Raw genomic sequence first — 16,216 nt, 5'->3', positions numbered from 1 at the left:
ATTCCTGCAGGCACGTGGCTCAGGAGCAGCCAGGTCATGGAGCACACTGTGCTGTTTGTCAAATGTATTGCAGACCACAGGTGCAGCCAAAACGTAGCCAGGCATAAAAGAGAAAGTCACTTAGGAGGGAGAGCAATCCCAACAGGAGAAACTTGTGATGCAGTCTGGCATAAGGCTGGCTGTGGAGGATGTGTTCTAGTCAGCACCCTCTCAGGACTGCCTGAGCCCATTGCAGCAAACATTTCAGCTTCTGGTAATAGAGAGTGATGACGATCTCAGCGCATGGATTGTATTGTTTTAGGTAGAGGCAGCGTCTGAACAGATCTGACATTGTGCAGTCTTCAGCTTTATTTCATGTGATGAAGAGGTGGGAAGGAGGAGATTACTTGAAGCACCTGGCTAGAGGCAGAACGTAATTTATCAGAGTTCATTTGTCTGGAGGAGTACACAGCCCGTATATAATTTAGAAACATGTTAAAAGATAGGGAGCTGTTGTCTTTTAAAATCAGTGAGCACTCAAGTCTGTTGGTTTAAAATCTTGCAATATGTCTAAAATTAACTAGGAAAGTGTGTGTAAATAGTACTGATAATACTAAGCCCTTCATAAACTCAAAATAATGTGTATTTTCCACATTTAGGCTGAAATACCTGGAGCTGCACATGGATTTATCCTTGTCAGTTCTTCTGACATCACATTTAATAGAGATGTTTTTTTCAGATGTGATCTGTAAACAGATTTTTTTGTTTGTTTCTTTTGCAGTAAATGTTGCTTCCCCCACATTTTTTCTTTTCCCGTCTTCAAGTGTTTTCTCCCTTCTTCTGATTTAAACCTGATGATTTTATGCTATAGTTAAATTATCAAAGAGGGAGAGCGATATCTGTGTCCTCCACCTTGTTGTAAAAAAGTCTATATTTTTGTTTTCTGCAGTGTATTGAGAGCAAGATAAATGAGCAGGGTGTTGCCATCCTTTATCACAGTCAGAATGATAAATGACACGTCCTGGAAAGTTTAAAGATGCGTAAGAACGCAAATCCTTGGCCCACAAGGATGTGTGGTTGAAAGTGCTGATCCAGCCAGGAGTTAGGCACACCCTTAAATCTAAGCAGAAGCGTTGCTTCCATTGGGCATATATACCTGGTGCCGTGCTGTGTGGGGTAAGCAAAGCGCATTCTGTGAAAGGAGGTTTCACTTGTTGTAGTGGCTTGAAGTGGGATAAGGACATGAGCTTTTTCCTGTCCCCTGGAAGAGCAGTCTTGAGAGTAGTGCAGGTGTTGCTGTTCTGTGTTACTGTCCTTGGCTCAACAGCATCACTGATGTAGATGGAAACCCTGATGGTTTGGTGTTTGCTACCTTACAGTGCATCCCTCCACTTCTCCTCATTTTTCACACTCTGCCTGTGTCTGGTAACCATAGCAGAACGCCTTGTTTGTAGCAGGTGATACAGCACCCCAACACCTCTGCCTAGCAGGGTGGAAGCACTAGAAGAGACTGAGGATATTACACAGTTTCCTCTCTAGCAAACAGCAAAATATGTATAAATTTTCAATAATTTGCAATTCAGCCAGGAGGGCCAACAATATCCTGGGGGGCATCAGGCACAGCATCGCCAGCCAGGCATGGGAGGGGATTGTCCCACTCTGCTCTGCACTGGGGCGTCCTCACCTCGAGTGCTGGGGGCAGTTTTGGGTGACACAATGTAAAGAAGACATTAAGCCATTAGAGAGTGTCCAAACAAGGGCCACAGGGATGGTGAAGAGTCTGTAGGGGAACTCTGGTGAGGAGTGGCTGAGGTCACTTGGTTTGCTCAGCCTGGAGAAGGGGAGACTGAGGGGAGACCTCACTGTGGTGTTCAGCATCCTCAGGAGGGGAAGAGGAGGGGCAGCTACAGATCTCTTCATTCTCGTGACCAGTGATAGGACCTGAGGAAATGGCCTGACGCTGAGTCAGAGAAGGTTTAGGTTGGATATCAGGGAAAAGTTTTTCACCCAAAGGGTGGCTGAACACTGGAAGAGGCTCCCCAGGGAAGTGGTCACAGCACCAAGCCTGACAGAGTTCAAGAAGCATTTAGACAATGCTCTCAGTCATATGGTGATGCTTAGGATGTTCTGCATGGGACCAGGGGTTGGACTCAATCTTTACGGGTCCCTTCCAACTCAGCGTATTCTATGATTCTATGATCTTTTCTCTATCTGGTTCTTTTTCTGGGTCCTTTAGTGGAAGTACTCTTTTTGGCTCTGTTTTCTTTCCTCCCCTTTGGTTCATTTTCATGCCATGTTTCTTACTTTGTATTTGATGTCATGTGTGCTTTCTGAGGATGCAGTGTATTCTCTGCACTCGTTGCTGTCCACATATTCCTGGTAGCATGAAGTCATCTATTTCTTTTCTCATGGATTTGAGCTTGCTTTCTAACTGGGAGATGATATATCATTTTTGTGTACAGATATAAATGTTTTTATTGGGTTTTTTGGTACTGAATTAGATGTCATCCCTCTTGCATCCTTGAGATTCTAAAAGAGAGATGGAGGCTGAGTTTTCCTGATGCACTGATTTTATAGCATCAGTTTCACTGAATTACCACCAACTGATCCCACAGCATTGCAGCTGGCGCTGAAATTTTCACATTCGTCTCCTGTGTTTTTAGTGATTTTGTTTACTTCATACAGTGCAATGAGGTCTCAAGCTCATGACTGGAAATTTCTTGGTATTTTATTGATAAATACAGATCAAAAAGATAATCTCCCAGTCTCGTGGTTTTTTTTTTTTCTAGAGTAGTCTTTGAAGGTTGCACATTCTTCTGTTGTACATGCTTTGTTCAAGTGTGTTTTATTTTTGTTCTCTATTCCCCTCCTACTTGTTTCTTCTCTTCCTTTCCTTCATTGCAGTCCTAGGTCTTCTTTATTCTTTTGGGTTGTTTTGTTTAGGTTTGAGAAGAGACACACCTGAGTTTAAGTATAGTTGGCTATTTGGAAGTTTTCCTTAAAAATGCCATGTAAGCAAAGACCTCAGTAATTTGCTCCTTCATCTCTTCAAGCTTTTTCCAGTGTCAACTGAAAAGTTTCACAAACTTTTCCCATCCTGCCTCCAGCTTTCATTGCCTTTTGACCATCCTGTGCTCCAAAGCTTGCTTTGTCATACCTGTGAGAGGCTGTGCTGCACAATTCTCACATCCAAACCGACTGATGTTTCCCTTTTCCATTGTAAAATGTTTCAACTTTTCCTTTCAAAACACACGTCCAAGTGTTCTCCTCTCTTCTGGCCTTTGACTCTACCTTATAAAACTGCAACAGAGATCGAGGTACTCAATGGCAGCTGGACTTCTCTGCTCTGTTGCATCCAGGAGCCCCTTCTTCAGCTGCTAGATGTTCTGGAGGCCACATGTGCATAAAAAGGGGACAAGGGGCATTTTGATATTAAACAAGGATTTCTTCATTCTTGTGTGGAGGTGGCATATATGGAGCTTGAGATTAAACATGAGAGGAATAAGAGTTTATTTGATAACAGAAGTGGTTTCTCATATTTATGAAAAAGTGGGTTTTGTACCAGCTTACTTGCCAAAGTTCAACTGCAAAAATGTAATTCATTTTTTCCGTTTCAGAGATTTCTTTGTATACAGTGTTAATTGCCTTTCCATCTTTTTACTGTTTTACCTTAACAATTTGATTACACGTGTTTTTGCTCTCAAGAGACAGTGGGTGTGATGCAATCTCTGTTTTAAACTGCTATCATGTAATTAGCAGGGAAAGATGTCTCTAAAGTCTGCTCTGCTGTCTTCTTTGCTGCTCAAGAAGCAAAGAGGAGCTGAATTACGGGATTTGAGTCCTCGACTGGAAGTCCTTGTTGTGTAAGTTTGGCGTAGGCTACTGCTGTTTCAGAGAACCATCTCTTTCTTCAGCTTAGAGCTGTGTGCTAGGACCGTGCTTTAATGATGTCAAGGAGTTATGATGAGTTTCATGGTTATGCTCTATGTACCTCTTGCATAAAGTGAGCTTGCACATAGATCCTTCTTATTCATCTAGTTGTGCTCTCTGATAGTAAACCATAAGATACCTCTTGGGAAGTCTTACAACTAACACTGAAAAGTAATTTTTGCTCTCCCTTCTCAGAGCTTTCTGTCTTCTAAACCAGACTGTTTGGGATGTTTCTGCTACATTCTTCTCAAAGCCTTGTTGTGAGTTTTTAATGTCTTTCAGTGCTAAAATTTCACTCGTGCAGTCTTGAGCTGTATGTAAGTTTTGAATTACAGGTGACCAATGAGATACTTAAGCACAGTCTGTGTAACATGCCTTGGAGATGCCTTGAAGGAATTTGAAATCAAATGCTTCTGTCCCAGGAAAAAAGCCCTCCTGAGTCTGTGTGTAGGGACTGCACTCCCCCTTCAGAAGAGAATGCACTTTGTATTGTCAGAGATTCCCTGGATGTGATGGGGTTTTGCATGTGCTTCTGGCAAGCAGTCAGTCAGATGTAGTTACAGAATGACCACAGTCTGTCACACAGAACATTCATTGGTAAGCCTTTGATGTGTTGGAAATGAGTTAGTTGTGAATTGCTTCATGCCTTACTTTGCTGTTGTTTTCCCCTCTCCCATCTGGCCACTTGTAACATAAATTGAGTGGGATGGTGGTGATTTGTGAATTGAAATCCCTTTGCACTGGAAAATTAGTTTCCCTGAGCAGATGAGACTTTCATCTGTAGCTATGTGGACAAAAAGCCCTCTCCAGAAAGGTGTGTGACAGCACTTTCATGACCTCTTTTTTTGCACTGACTCAAGTGTATCATAAACTCCCTTTTGTGAGCCCAACCGGACTCAGGCTGTTCCTGCTGTTGTCATTTATTTCAATTTTCATTTCAATATTTTCCTGCTTACCTTTCACAATGGATAGGAGGAGTGGCGGGAGGGAAGAGGAGGACCGGTGAAAAATAAAAAGGTGCACAAAGATTAATTTGTGTAATTTTCTCTTTTAGAAGGAGGGAGAGAGACACCTGGGAAAATAGGTTTTCAGACCTCTAAGCACGCAGATGAAATACTGCCCTTCCTAGCAGACACTGTGGTGTTGCACTGAGGTAGTCACTTAGCACTAAAACGATATGACCAGATTCATTTTGAGGAGGCATTATGTGGTTTTCTCCGTGTGTCTGCATTTTTACTGCCTTTAGCTAAGTTAGGGCCTTTGGTGCTTATCAGTTTTTAATGATTTGTTCTTACCTCTGCTCCTTGCTTCTGGCTGTTTGTTCTTTACTACTTAGGCCGTTACTCATGTTCATGTAGAGACCTGAGAGTTAATAGAAAATGAAGATTGGCGTTGCTGTCACCTTCCCTTCTCCTGTAAGGTTGCCTGGGACAGTTCCACAGACATTTATATATGGCTTTTCAGCATCTTGGCTTCTGACTATGTTATGGTTGTGTCAAAGTATAAAGCTAAAGCTGGGAAGCTAGCAGCTCATTGAAATTAATTTCTTTGGATTTATAAAACCACTGATTAATCATCTTTTAATGTGGGTATAAACTTAAAAGAAATATGTAGTCTCTGTCTTAATTGTAATCTTTTATATGAATTTTGCAATAGTCATACATATGTATTATATACAAATATATATGTACTTAGCACAGAGGTCACAAGGCAAGCTATTATGCACAAAGTTCTCTAGTCCTTTCTTAATTTATGTGCATGTATTGTCCCATTGGAACACAGGACTCTTATGTACAGGCTTATTTTTAAGCATTAAATATATTCAAGCAAATGAGAGAAGAGGGTTTTTATTTCAGTATATTTTGGACTTTAGTTTGGTGTATTTCATCACTTGATGATAAAGAAATGGTGGTTATTTTGTGTAACTGTAAGTCACTTTAGCAAGATGGTTGTTTTCTAGTCAGTCCTCAGTCCCTGACTTTGGTCCTTTCTCCTTTCACACACTTGCTGCAGTAATACCAGTGCAGATTTGGGTCTTCATAGTTGCAAGAGAAGCTTTTTGTGCTGTAGCTTTAATCCCTCTGCCTGGAAAGAAGGGTTGGCTACCTCAGCAGATTGCTCCTGTCAGCCTTCAGGACAGATTATAAGCACACCATTCTGCCATAGAAGGGGGGAAGCAGGATGAGCCAAGGCAGGAAGGTTGTAAATGTCCTCTGTCTCTGATGTCTCCAGACCTGGGATAGGATTCACTGCCTGTGGCCAGTACATATGTGCATTTTTGTCTTGTCTTCAAGGTCACAAGAACCTTCCTCTTTGAGGCTGATGGGTGTGACAGCACCCATGCCTTTACTATGGCTCATCTTGGGAATGCTTTGCTAGTGAGAGGGTTCAGCCCTGCTCCAACCCTCCCTGTGCTAGGTGGCTTCTGTGGGAATGGCTGCATCAATGCTAGTAGAAGCCTAGAGATGGAAAAGCACATCCTGATGTAGGAAGCTATCTGGAGAGCCCTTGATATCTTGAAATACTCTGTAAAGTAGCTGAAAGACCACTCTGTTCTTGGCTTTGCAAATACCAGGACATGGACCCAGAGCTGTACAAAATGAATGAGGGCAGATGTTTTTAACTGGAGCTGTCTTAAACAGTTGGTTTGTTGGGCTGATGTTGCTCCTTCTCTCAGTGACAGTCAGGTTACACTTCAGTTATTTGAAGAGATGCTCATTGCCAAAGACTTGACTCAGCATTTGATGCAACAGAGGCAGCAGATCTTGCTGGTAGGAAGGAAGGGAACAGAAATGAGCTGCTGTGGCAGGGTTGGGTAAGGAATCTCCCATCATCGAAGGGCCGCAAGTGAATAGCAACTGTATCAGTAGTTTTGCAGGTGTTCCTCTTTCAACAGATACTTCCTGCTTTTTCTCTGAAACTTTCACCTTCTTGTGTGTATTGAATGTCATGTCATATATATTTATGGGGGTGTTAAAACCTCCACACAAATGGGTCACAAGGAGGGCTTGTAGGGGAATGATACACTGATTTATTGGTGGGAAAAATGGGGCAAAAATTAACCACCTTGGTTTTTATTACTATTCAAATAAATACAACAGCAAGTCTAATACAAAAATTTCCCATCAAGTCAGGCTTGGACTTCTTCTTACTGCTGTGCCCTTGATAAGTATGCCTAGATTCAATAGTCTTTCCATGAATTTTCAAGCTGCTAAGAGCATGAAGAAGCTCTTCTTAGGTATTGAACTGTAAATTGTTGCATATGACACCTGGAGGAGTTGAAATAGGTTTTTACAATTAATTCAGTGTATTCATCACACTTTCCCTATTGTGTGCAGTGGTTCATGTTGAAGCTGAGAAAGATGATTCATTTGCTTTCTTCTCCCTCCTGTCAGTAGCAGTGGTAGCCCTCAGAGCAACATTTGAAACAGTAAATGCCTGGCCTGCAGCCATGTGTTACTACTTCTCAGCTGGGTGTTCCGATGATACTGTAATCAGATGAGGGACAAGGTAAGAATTCTTTTCCATGGGGAAGATCAGACTGGGGTATTTAAGTACTAATCAAAACCCAATTGTTAGGATATTTTTTAATTGGCCAGCAGATATTTTTCAGTTCTGTGGCCTATGCTGTCAGGAAACACCCTTTTTTTTTTTACTTCCTGTGTAAGTCATTTTACTATTTGTGAGACCTAATGCTCTGTTCTGAGATTTCATGTGGCTATCAGTACCCCTGGGATATGCTCCCCATCCAGAACATGGATGTTTTGTGCTCCCTTAGCATCAGTCTAAATGGTTACACTACAGGGAGGGTGTCCTGTGATACTGTGCTCCTATTTGTTGTTAATATTACACTGCTGTCCTAGGAATAGGGTTGGGTTGTATGCTGGCTGCATCCTTTAAAATGTGAGGATGTGTTGCACAGGTGTGGCTGAAGGGGGCGTTGGAGGCAAAACAATCTGTTTGCAATTAAGGGACTCAAAATGACAGTAAACCTTTTTATTTCCCCTGATTTGATTTAGATTCTCCTTTAGCTTGGCTCTGAACTATATTCCTGTCATGCTGCTGTTGCAGCTACTTCCAGGCATTTGTCAGACTGGCTAATTGAAGCACACACTGCAGCTTGGATCGAAACTGCTGTTTTGATCAAGACTGTAGATGCTGCTACTGCTTCTTGTGGAGTTCTTTCCATGAAGTATTAGTGATGCCTTAGGTTTTAACTTTTATATTTTTGAAATCCTGTGCTGCCTCGTGTGTAACTCTGATGTTTCTTGTGGCCTGTTGGCTGCTGTTCTCTCATGCTGGTTAGACATTAACAAACCCTCTCTAGGTTTCCACCTCAAAGACACCAGGCCCCAAAATGTGTAAACTAAAAGCCTCTAAAGAGGGGGGAAAACTTGGGGTAATTACATCATGATCTGAGGTTATAATTGGAGAATTAACGCTGATATGCAAATGAACCAAACTTATAAAAGTGTGAAGAACTCGTGACCCAGAGTTCATCTTGGGTGTAGCCTTTTGACTGCCCAGGGTGTACCTTTGAAGGCCCTTCAAAAAAGTACCTCATTTTTTATTCTCTTATTCTTGTCTAGTCTCTGTGTTTTAGGTGGCCACCTCAAGCATCACTAGGACTTTGGTCTGTAGGTTTGGGTTCTCAAGGTTTTTAAGAAAGCACAAAGTCTCTGAACACAGAAAAAGTGGAAGGTTAGAACAAAGGCAGCTCAGGGAACAGTCCTATCATAGAATATTCTGAGTTGGAAGGCACCCACAAAAACAGTCAAGGTCCTAGACCCTGATCCTCAAAGCCCTCCTGTAATCCTGCTTATGAACCGAGATGTTCGAGTCAATTCTGGAACAACTGCAGCCCACTTGCAAACCAGTTGCATAATCCAGTGAAGGCAGTTAAATTCTTGTACATCTTAAGCCCCATCCTTTGCATACTTCCATGCAGTTATTATCTGTTCACCCCTATAGATCTAAGGGCCTGATGGTTCGTGAAAAGCAAGTTTTGTGTTTCTGTTATGTCTCTTCTTTTCCATACCTTGGTACCCCTATGATGTTCACATTCAGGAGTGTTCTTCCTTTCAAGAGCTCTATTTTGCTGTGATACTAACATCTTGATTTCCTAAGACATCTGTAAGACTTGTTGGTTGTGACTGCCCTGTTTGTCTCAACAGACAGGAAAAGGGGCTCTCTTCCTTTTCCTCCAGAATTCCCAGGACAAGTCGTTCTGACAGGGCCTCCAACTTGAGGCTAAATTGTGGGTCTAGGGGGGTTTCCCAGGCACGCAGGAGGCCCCTGGACCCTCTGCATTGCAAGTATGGTGGGAATAGAAGATGGGAGGAGGGTGTGTGGGGAACAGAGCATGTCAAGCTTGTGGCTACTCTTCTAGCAGCTCTTTGAGAGCAATAGTGACAGAGCTGGTAACTTATTCCTCTCTGTGCTTTACCATGTTTACTCTGTCACCTGTGGTCTTGGAGGCCCCAGCTTCTGTCTTGAGCCCTGAAGCCCACGAATACAACCTTGGAGTACACAAGAGGTTTTGATTGTTGGTGGATTTTTCACAGGAAGCTGCTCCCGTATTAATGGATGCTGGTATGGTACATCCCACCCAGATCCCTTTGACAGTTTCAGTCTTTTTATCTGTAAAATGGAAGATGTGTTTCTTCAGGTGAGGTTGTGTCTTAATATTGAAGTGTCATCTGAGAGAGGGCAGATGATCTTCCTGCTGCCTGGGCAAAAATAGTTAACAACTAGCGGCTGTGGGAAGCACCAGGGTGAGGCCATACCGAGGGATCTCAGGCAATGTTTCACCCTTGGTTTCTTATGTCAGTCTTGGTGAACATCATTTACTTACCAAAATGCTCTTCTGAGCATGAATTATCTCATATAAATCTATGAATTTGTCAGGTTGATGTCAAGACATGTAACCTCTGTGTGTGTGTGTGTCTGTGTGTGTGTGTGTAAAATACGTTTGATCATACTTAAACCTTTTTAAACCTAGTATTTATGTAAAACTTGCACCCTACATCTCTTAAGCCTTGGGAGTATGTCATTCTTGAGGCAGTTGAGGAAAGTGGTGTTTGGCCCTTGAGATATTCTTCAGAAAAATACCTTTTACCTTGTCAAAGTATATTCTTGCTTAGTTAGGAATTTTCAGTATTTGGCTGAAGTCCTGGTCCTTTTGACATGAGTTTTAATGTTAACTTCTGCAGAATCAAAATGTCATCCTCTCTGTGTGAAGTCCCAATCTTGGTGTCCAGAAACCAAATGCTTCCTTTGTCTCCTTTTGTATTTATCAGTACAAAGACTTTTTTTGTTAGTTCAGGCATAATTTTTTTTTTTTTTGTGCTCTCAAACTGAAATGCACTTTTGGTTCAAAAGCACTGCAGGAAGAACAATTTCTTATAGAGAGTCCTTCTGGGACTATAAATAATAAATGCTGTGACTCAGAGTGACGCAGGCACCCCTGCAACATATATGTGCAAGGCAAAGATTCAGTAAATAATGATTTACCTGCTCTCTGTCAGCCCTAAACCAAGAGGGACCTATTCAGACTTTCTTGCTAGTTTGATGAGTTTTGTTTGTGCTGTACTGCTTTTTAGGAGTTCTAAAATGTGATGCTGTTTTTGAAGGCTGCAACTTTATGAGGGGTATTAAATATTTATCAAATGCTTAGTTCTGAGCCAAGACCTCCTATTCAAACCTTACCAGCCTGTAGTAGGTGCTGACTGTGAAGAGCTTGGGACTGCCACACTCAGTGCCTTATGGTGCAATGGTAATGGACAGTTATTATTTCACAGTTGCTGGAATTATTTGGTTATGGTTCCTCCCCCACCCCTTAATGATGTAGTTTTGTACTTTGTGGTGTGGCAGATTGACAACAGGACCATCTTCAGGACACAGGTTAAACTCTCTAAATTCTGTGCAATGTGATAAATTGTACCTAAGAAATCCATTAACATAACTCATTGCAGAGGTAGAGAATAAGCTTATTCATAAATAGAAGACCGGTCTGTATATGTTGTCCTTTCTTCTCCAGTAAAATAAAAGCTTGTCTAAGATAAAGAGACCAACATGGTATGTCTGGGTTATCAGGGGTCCCACTGATAAAGTCGCTAGCCAAGATCTGTGGGGTCAGCGGAAAGGCTCCCATTAGCATCAGTGGAAGGTAGGTCATGCAGTGGAGCTTTCTGAAGTGCAAAGAACACCAAGTCAAGATGTGTTTTCTCAAGTGAAGTGAGCTCCAAATCTAACTCCACTCCTGGAGTTTCAAAATTCAGAGGAAAAATATCAGACTTGTTCCACACAAGGCAACATCTCTGTATTCAGAGGGGCAACAGGACAGTGAGATGACCTTAAAAAGAGATGGGTGACTCTGAATTTCCTTAGTCCCAATAGGACAGGCTGAGGGCACTGGGTGGGCTCTCTTCACTTTGCTCTTTTTTTATTATTTATTTCCTCCGGGCAGATGTGACTGACCAGTGTCTCTGTGAGATCCTCTCAGGACAGACATAAGCTCATGCTGTAGTTCAAAATCCACCTTGAGTGTGTGGGAAGAGGTGCCAGAGAACTTTTCTTCTTTTTCATCCTTCTTATTTTACCTGTTTGGTCTCAAAGGGAAAATCCTCACAGACAGATATTCAACAAGATGTGTCCTGCAAATATACAGTCAACACGTTTGCAGAGTGCCTCATATGTTTGCTTGTGATCTGCCTGCAAGAGTGTCCCTGCGGGGCTGAGATCTCACTCCTGTGTTTAGTGGTGTGACTTCCTGCCATGAGCCTTTTGGTGGGCTGTGGTCTGCATGTAGATCCCACTATGGGATAAGAACTGGAAATGTTCCCAGTCAGTACTATCTGGTTTGCCATCTTCATGAAGCTGCTCAGTCCCCACAGGTTCAAGCTCTGCTCTGAAGGTTGGTGTAAGGGACTCACCTCCATGAGCTTGCGTGCAGTAGGATATTCTCTTAAAAGCTCCTGGATAATTTCTGTGCCTTTGTGTTTAGGAATTACTTGTTTCCACCATAAAAAATAACTTTAGTTTGAAAATACTGTTCCCTGGGTCTCTGAAGGAGGGCAATCACAGCCTTGTTCAATTCTAAGCCATTTGCTGACCATCACAGCTGGGAAATTCCTTCCTTGGTGCCAAGGGAATTACTAGAAAGCATGATGAAAGGCTTTCATGTCCTCTAGCAAAGGGGCATTTTTTCCTTTCTCTCCTATTGTTTTCTTCTCTTGTGTGAGGTGTTTGGTGTAGCAGTGGCGTTAATGATCCTCAAAAGCAGGATTTCTAAAATGCGTGTGTCCCCCCTCCCCAAAGCAGTTTGCCGCCTGTCTCCCAAGACATGCTCAGCTCCGTGAAACAGCACGGTGGTGTTTGTTTCAGTGTGGCCGCCCGTCGGGGATTTGCAGGAATACTGCAGCAAATCATCCTGCATGCAAGGCTGACCTCTGGGAGGCTAACAAATTGAGGTGAGCCAGCTGGAGCGATAGGACACTGCCGGTAGACAGAGCATGCTCAGACCTGGGGGAGAGAGGTAGCTCAGGCTGCAGATGGTGCACGGGTTACGGTGCCGAGAGCTCTTAGATGGGATTTTTGCTTTTTCTTTGTGGTGGTGAGGAAAGAAGACTGGAGAGTGCTCGTTCCCCTGCAAAGCATAGCTTTAAGGTGTCTTCTTTTTTCTTTTCTCCTGTGAAAGAGAGGCACCGGATAGCATTTCCTGTTATTTAGCAACACCAGGTATGCATGCATGTGCTGAAACACCGATCTACCAGTGATAGTACTTCCAGGACTAAAAGGGTTGCAGATGCTCTGAATTACTGCATTTCTTTGCTGGGTGTCATTGTAACTATGCTGTGTTTGCTGTGCTGATCACATACGGCTCTGAATTCAGTTTTGTTGGCAGTCCTGGTTGCAGTGTACTGAGGGGAGGGGGGAGGTTAGCATGTTTTTGATATCTCCTCGCTCCCCTTTCCCCACAAGTTCACACTGAATCCCTCCTCTATGTGTGTGCACATGTGGGAAGGGAGTCAGTAGTTCATTTGTAATCCCACGTCTTTGTAGTCCGTCTTTGTTTGACTAGCGGTTTGCTTTATCATTTTTAAACAGAAGTCTCATGGGGAAAACACCTCTGATGTGGACTAAATTCTGTAGGTTTGCAGAAGTGTATTTCTTGCTGGACAGGTGCTGCTATGGGATTACTCTTTTTTTTTTACCCTCCCCTAAAAGCATGCTAATGTGGAGCTTGCGGTAACCAAGGAGGGATTTTCACTGTTCTTATTGGCTGTGCTGTGCTCCAAACAATTTTGGCTCCTGCTTAGAATTTGCAGCACACGGAGCAGTCCTGGGCACCATGCTGATGGAAAGCAGGGAGAGCTCAGGCTGTAAATGCTGCTAAGCACCAGTCCCAGGATCCAAATAACACAGGTACTCTACCTGCTGGAGAACAGAGAAAGAAAGGATAGATAAAGTACAGAGAATAACAAATGGCAGCTAAAGCCCAGAGGCATAGTTGGAGTGGCTGAAGATCGTCTTGTTCAGTACTTTGGGATTTCGCATCACATTATTTTAAATTCAGCTTTGCAGCATTAGTAAATTTTCCCTTCAGCCACCCCCGCTCCATCTTTCCTTTAGGCAGACCACTGAAGTAAGATAAACCTACTTCTCTCTTGACATTTTTTTTTTCTGACAAAAGTATCTTGCTTACAGACTAAAAGCAAGAAACCAGGCAAAACGGGAGGTTCTTTACTCTTATGACAGGGCTGTTAATGACAGTGTAACCAGATAGGTTACTTTGTTCACTCGGGTGAACAAAGATTAGCTGGATGAACTCTGTCTGTTAAGCTTTCCTCTCTGTCTAGCCATGGTTATTTTGAATAACTTGGGTTTTCATCTTTAGGCTTGGAACTCTCAGAAGGTGAACAAGACCTGAGGGCTGAGATGAATACCTTCTTTTCTTTTTCTTCACCTTTTTAGCTCATTTTTCTTACATCTCTCACCTCGTTTATCAGAAATGCATCTTATTTAGGGGAATTTTCTGGAGATCTGGGATTTTGTTTGGGGAAAGGATTTTGTACTCCATTATGGATGGAGGCGAGAACTTGGAAATGCAGATCTTAAAAGCCCAAGAAATATTCTTTTTAGATTTATACTTTTAGCTCAGCTTTGTGGTTTGCTTCTATGTATTGACTGCTTAGTGTTGGAATTTTTTAACCTTTTGTTTTGTAGATCAAGACAGGAGTATCAGCAAATACTAAATCAATGGCTGCTAGTCACTGTGAAGGGTTGGATCTCTTCCTGTCCCAGCTCTCGCTCTGAAATTAAATGGAAGAAAACTTAAGTTTTCTATCCATAAGTGCAACTGGTAGGTGTCCTGTAGCCACCAGACTTCTCCTCTTCATACTGAAGGTACGTTTGCAGTAGGGACCATTGCACAGAGCCTCAGTCTCCTTGGTTTCAGTCTCGTATAGAAAGATTAACAGTTTTGCTTTCTATTCCTCACTTATGCTAAACCATAAAAACGGAAGATAGACCTAATTTTGATCACAACTCTCTATAGATAAGGGTTTCATAAGACAGGGGTTTTTTTAAGTATATTGTAATATTTTGATTTTTTTTTTCTGAATAAAGCTCTATTTTTAAAATTCTTCTTGAGACTACGTAGTCAAGATATTCTTATTTATCATGTCCCTTCTTTGTATCAGGCTTCATTAATGATATTTTTATCTTTAACTGCTGAGCTTACTCCCTCTACAAGAATCTGCTCTTTTCCTGTTTAAAAAGTCAGCACTTCTACAGTTGGCTGCTTTTTACAAAGAAAATGTTCCAGTATATCAATCATTCAGTGTACCATCCTTTCTTTAATGTGCTATGTACTGTGAAAGATATATGTATCTCATTAAATAAATAGAGTGAATAAGATGATAGCAGCTTTTTGGTCTGTGGGGATTGACTTGCTTGTAGTTCTGTGGGAATCTGTGACAGAGATGAGAATAAAAGCAAATTCTTGGCTGCTGAATCCCAACTCCCCCTCTTTCCAATTGGGAAAGTTGCCTTCTAGCAACTTCTGCTTTGAGCATGAATGAAGTAGGTATTTAAAACTGCATGTGTTACATTCACTGAATCCTTAGCTAAGCCTCTTGCATCAGGGATGGGAGAAAGAACAGAAGACATTTTGCAGGGGGAGTGTGAAATGCCATGTTTGCATGCTTTTCTCTTCCTGTACTGGTCCTGGAAAGCCAGTCTAGCAAGGGATGGATCCAGGGGTAGGAAGTGATGATGGGGAAAATGTCCTTGAGGAGGGAGTATCTGCTCCTACCCCTCCCAGTGTGTTACCGTAACAAGAAGCCCGTTTCCTGCCCATGCAGCTCTGCCGTAATTCCTTCGCTGTCCTGTGGCAAGGGCAGCCCCAGTCCACTTCCAGTTGTGTTGCATTTCTGGGAACTGTGGAGATGGTTCTGTTTGGACATCCTGCCACCACTGGCAGGCTGGGGGCACAGGGGCTTGCCAGCCCAACCTTTTTAGGCTGTGTGCAGAGGAGCTGACCAGCCAAGCTGGCCTCCATGAGGAGGCATTTCTCTCTGTGCACAGAGTGGTGATGCTCTCTGGAAATGTGTCTCCTTCATGCTTTTTGTTTTTCCATTTTATGAGGCTTTTTAGCCTGCTGTAGCTCTGGGAAGCTAAACATTGGCCTGGAAAATGTTTGGGCAGTTGGTAACAAAAGCTTGTCAAAGCCTAAATAGACAAAACCAGCACTTCTCATTCTTTTAATACCTGCAAGAATAGGTGACCCCTCTTTAGGCATGCTGGTCGCCCTTGTTCTCCCTAATCAAGCTCTTGGTTTTTCCCTTTGGGGGTTTTAGTAGTGTGTGTTTGTCTTTTTTGTAGTTGGGGTTTTTTGATGTGGATTTTGTAACTTTTCTCCCCATTTCTTACTTAGATTGCAGTCTTTAAAATGGAGAGATTTGGAACACTGTCCATCATATTAATAGCTTTAGTGATTCATCCTACTGTAGCTTCACAATTAAAAAAAGAACAACAGAACTCATCTCCTAAATGAATCCAAACAGTTCTTTATGCCAGCTGCCTATTAGTGGAAATTCCTCTCTCTCATCCCACCCACTCTGATCTCCTAGACATGTTAATAGGAGATGGAGAGCAGTGTCTCCATCTATGTTTCCTGTGTCCTTACCACTTCCTGAGGATGTTTAATACATCAGATAACCTGTAGCTAACAGGCAGAAGGGGCTGCTGTGTGCAAACTTGAAGGAGAGTATTATGGACCTGCAAGACACTGGAGAGCTCTGCC

The 16,216-nt window shown here is 42.5% G+C and overlaps 1 protein-coding gene across 7 annotated transcripts in view; it reads left to right on the top strand.

The window, feature by feature from the left end:
• Positions 1 to 16,216, top strand: part of POMGNT2 (protein O-linked mannose N-acetylglucosaminyltransferase 2 (beta 1,4-)) — a 31,845-nt gene that overhangs the window by 7,994 nt on the left and 7,635 nt on the right. For 2 of the 7 annotated variants that reach the window (XM_017734569.1, XM_017734567.1), the window contains exons 1-2: positions 12,439 to 12,648; positions 14,137 to 14,316. The exons of 2 other annotated variants lie outside the window; for them this stretch is intronic. The gene's annotated coding sequence lies outside the window, so the exon portion shown is untranslated. Of the gene's footprint in view, positions 1 to 12,296; positions 12,381 to 12,438; positions 12,649 to 14,136; positions 14,317 to 16,216 lie in introns of those variants that run through there. 3 more of the 7 variants (XM_008633922.2, XM_017734568.1, XM_008633924.2) reach the window with 2 other exon arrangements.

Source organism: Corvus brachyrhynchos, unplaced genomic scaffold (assembly GCF_000691975.1).
Source record: "Corvus brachyrhynchos isolate BGI_N302 unplaced genomic scaffold, ASM69197v1 scaffold94, whole genome shotgun sequence".
Lineage (NCBI taxonomy): Eukaryota > Metazoa > Chordata > Aves > Passeriformes > Corvidae > Corvus > Corvus brachyrhynchos.
Note: the sequence above shows the minus strand (reverse complement) of the source record. Positions and strands in the feature narration are given on the sequence as shown.